We start from the raw sequence: 4572 nt of genomic DNA on the forward strand, positions 1-4572 counted from the left end.
GGAAGAATTTTGTAGGCCATCTGGATCCCCATGGGGTATAAAATAAGTAAATAAGTAAATATTCTCTCTAGATCAAACAATTAATGTCACCGCTATCCCCCCCTACCAGTTCTTTTCATTCACCTCAGTTTTATGTGCTTTTAATCAACAAAATTACTAAGACCCCCCCCCCAAATTTCTGCCCACCCAAAAAGGAAGCTAGACTCTAGCTAGTTCGCTCCTGTCCCTTGAACAACATGGCTCAGCCAGCAGGTTGTAGTAGTTAGAACAGTGTTTCCCAACCTTTTCGAGGTCAGGGTACTCTTGACCTCACTCTTCGTATCTCACAGTACCCTTGCTGCCACCCTCCACCTTCCCCTCCCATTGCCCCTGCTTGCTACACACCCCACCTTCCCCTCCCAGGGTGAAGGGAAGCACGGGGGGGTGACTGCTGACCTTGTGGCTGGCCCTGCCCCATGGGCCAGCTCCATGTCCTTGTTGGCGCCGGTGGGAGACACCACAAAAATGAGAGGGGGTGGTAGTGTTGCCGCGGTACCCCTGGGACATGCTTACAGTATCCTGGTTGAGAATGGCTGGGTAAGTGTTGGACTAGGACTGTGGTGGCAAACCTATGGCACTCCAGATGTTCATGGACTACAATTCCCTCAACCCCTGCCAGCATGGCCAATTGGCCATGCTGGAGGGGGCTGATGGGAATTGTAGTTCATGAACATCTGGAGTGTCATAGGTTCACCACCACTGGACTAGGATCTGACACACCAACCACTGAACCAAGCATCAACCGCTACACGATGTACAACAACCGTGCAAGGAAGGCTAGGCCAAGCATGTGTGACTGGCCCAGAATCACCCAGTGAGAGTGGAGATTCAAACCTGGGTCTCCCAGATCCTAGTCCGACACTCTAATCCACAGGTGTCAAACTCGCAGCCCTCCAGATGTTATGAACTACAGTTCCCATCATCCCCTGCCAGCATGGTGCTGGCAGGGGATGATGGGAAGTGTAGTCCATAACATCTGGAGGGCCACGAGTTCGACACCAATGCTTGAAGTCTAATCAATTCACCAGGCTCCTGTTCAGTAAAAAGGCAATCCTCTAATATATTTAATAATTAAGAATGGGGGAAAGGTTGGAATCGTCCAGATACATCCCATGTCTCCAACCCCGGTTTGTCCTCTTTTAACCTTTCAGTGTGAATTTATTCTCTGTTCATCCGACACTGACCCCCTTCCCGGCCGCCAGACAGGGTTATCAAATGTCATTTCTTTTTCTCCAAAGGCAGCTGATCTTAGCGTTACGCAAGCCAAACGGCTCATAAACACAATTAAGGGAAGGTGGGGGACAGGCGCTTCTGAACGCGGCCAGGATTTTCTTTGTTCTGTTTTGCTTGCCAGTTATTTTCGACCGCCAGGGTGGGATTTGCTAGGCAAGGGTTTGTGATGCTCACGGACAGAAAAAGGCCAGCCACGGTGGGGACCGGGTCCCCTGGGTTTCTGGAAGGGTCACCCACCAAAAAAACCCCACTGTGCCATGGAGAGAAACTCATCTTACTGTGACATACCTCTGAAGATGCCAGCCATGGATGCAGGTAAAACGTTGGGAGCAAGAACTACTAGACTACAGCCACACAGCCCGGCAAACCCAACAACAGCCATGCCAAAAAAGCCCTTTCATGAATGCCCTCAATCAATGTCTTTCAAAGGGTGTGGCAGGAACCCCCACTTCCTCAATGAAAAAATTATGAATGGGACGTCAGCACGTCTGAAAGACAAATTAGGGGTGCCAATTCAGGTTGGGAAATCTGTGCTTTGATTTGGTGCCGCTAGCAAAGGCTTAGGGTAAGTCTCCTTCCCCCTCCATCCCATTGTATTAAATCCCACATTAAACTCTATATTCCTTTTAAATCAGGTCTCTGGCATCCAACCTACTACCCACGGCCATCTCTTTGGATAAAAGATCCTGGTTCTGCACACCTTACACAAACATGCCAACTGATTCCCCCTGCTCACCTGTTTGTGGGGACATGCTAATGTCCATTTTTCCGCCAGAAAAACAACACAGATCAGTGGTGGTTCTTGGATAACTCCAGGCCATAATGGCAGATTGGCCACCCTACGACAAGTAGATCTGCCCAACATTAGCATGGGAAAACTGCTTTGGTCCACGTTTTCTTCCGATCTTCCATGTCTCCCACCTGTGGAAATAAAGTGGATTCCCCCAAGGGTGAGGGAACCCTTCCACCCAGGTTCACAATGCATCAGTTCTTGCTAGGTTAGAAAGCAGGCTCTCAAATGCTTCATGACGACATTTTTTCTGGTACTGAAGGATTTCCCTGAAGTGATTCTGGGATGCAGGCAGGGCTAATGAGTTCCAGCAGTGATAGGCTTGGCTGCTCTGATGTCACAGAGAGCCCAGGTGGGGAGAAATGCAGCCATTGGCTGAGCTATTCTGATGGGATGGGATTAAGGGGCTGGATTCACTCATGATTGGATATGACACTATTGCCATGAATACGTTCCAGCATCTTCAGTTCCTTTTTCACAGCTGCCTTATAACTGAGTTGGCCTGCCTACTCAGACTGGCAGCCACTCCCTCCTGGGTCTTCCACAACACCTGGTTGTTTTGACTGGAGATGCTGCAGATTGAACCTGGGACCTTCTACCTGCTAAGCAGATGTTCTACCGCTGAGCCATGGTCCCATCTCACCTGCCTGCTTCCTGGTTCTCATGGTGAGTTCCGCAGGGCCTGTAAGACTGAGCTATTCCACCGGGCCTTTGGGGGGGCTGGCCGCGGTTTTATTACCCCCCACTGAAGCTGCCGTTTTCTATCTGGCCGGGCCCTGGTTTCCATCTTGGGCCCGTCCTATCCCCTCCCTCCTGGCCTGTAGATCGGGCGCTTTGATGTTTGATGTTTGATGTTTTAACTGGTATGTAATTGAAATTGTTTTCAAGTTTTAAAGTTTTAAGTTAAGTTTTAATGAACTAAGCTGCACCCTTGTAATTGATATGTTTTGTTGATTGTTGTTGAACATGCAGCTATTCTGTGAGCCGCCTCGAGCCCTCTGGGGGGGAGGCGGCTTATAAATCTCATAATAAATAAATAAATAAATAAATAAATAAATAAATAAATAAATAAATAAATAAATAAATAAATAAATGGGAAGATGGAGGGAGGAGAGAAGTCTGTTGGAGCCAGATCATGGACATGGGTGGGAGGGGATCTTCTGGTCTTCAGGTCTGGATGGTCTTCTATTTCTGATGAATAGAGGAAGCCTTCCTATTAGGGTTGCCAGCTCTGGTTTGGGAAAGACCTAGAGATTTTGGGGGTGGACCTAGACATTCTGGGGGGTGGACCTAGAGATTTGGGGGGGGGGGTGGAGCCTGAATAGGGCAAAGTTGGGGGGGAGGACTTCAATTAAGGATAATGCCAGAGACCACCCTCCAAAGTGGCCATTTTTTCCCTGGGAAACTAACCTCCATTCCCTGGAGATCAACTGGAATCCCTGAAGATCTCCAGCCTTCACCTGGAGGTTGACAACTCTACTTCACCTAGAGAAGTTATTCCAGCTTGATTGTAGGGTGGATTGGCCCTTTCTACTCAAGCAGGGTTGCCAGGGCAGGCAGATTAAAGCACTTGGCCAGCTTTCTCAAGCAACCTTGAAAATGACTTTACCTCAGGCTGTTTTTGTGGCGCCCGGCCTTTCGTGCCTCACAAAAGGGAGCTGTGACGCTCCAGACCCTCTTAAAACCGGAGAGCTTGCCAGTCGCTTGAAAAGACTGGGTTGATAGTCCAAGACTGGCAGTGTGGACAAATTCCCAAGTCGAAGGAGTACTCCTGGAGATGAAGCAAAAGCTCCTACAGAACATTCAAGCAGGCAGATCTACCGCTTATAGGGGTGCAAAGAGGCTCTTGTTCTTTATTCAGAGCTTAGAATGGATTTCCCATCACAGACCACCCACCGTGTCACATGTCCTGCCTGCCATCTCTGTCCCTGCTGGTCCTTTCAGAAATGTTCAGAACTACCTAGACTGGGGAGCACCAACTAGTTTCCTGAACGTGTCTCCCTTCGCTGACCTCTCTCCACTAGTGGGGCTTCTGCGTCCAGTTGCCAACCTCAGCCTGGGAATTCCAGGAGATTTGGGGGCAATGCCTGGGGAAGAGGGACGCTGGGAAGGCATTTCACCTGGAAAATGCAGCATGCCACAGAGATTGCAATCCAAAGTTGCCGTTTTTCACCAGAGAAACTGTTGTCTGTTGTCTGAAGATCAATCGAAATTCGGGGAGGAGGGCAGGCCTCGCCTGAAGGACGGCAACCCTGCTTCTGCGCCTTCAAGATTTGAAGGGACAGAGATGGTGTATAGTACATGCATGGTGAGCAGTTAATGTCTTGGATTAGGACAGTGGTGGCGAACCTATGGCACGGGTACCAGAGGTGGCACTCAGAGCCCTCTCTGTGGGCACGCACGCAGAGAGTTTGTCATGTGGGGGGCGCGGAAAATTGCCCCCCACACATCTAGGCCGGCCTGGGCTGCTGGGCATGACATATGCGCACCACAGCGAGCAGGAAGGATTT

The sequence above is a fragment of the Sphaerodactylus townsendi genome, linkage group LG06 (assembly GCF_021028975.2).
Source record: "Sphaerodactylus townsendi isolate TG3544 linkage group LG06, MPM_Stown_v2.3, whole genome shotgun sequence".
Lineage (NCBI taxonomy): Eukaryota > Metazoa > Chordata > Lepidosauria > Squamata > Sphaerodactylidae > Sphaerodactylus > Sphaerodactylus townsendi.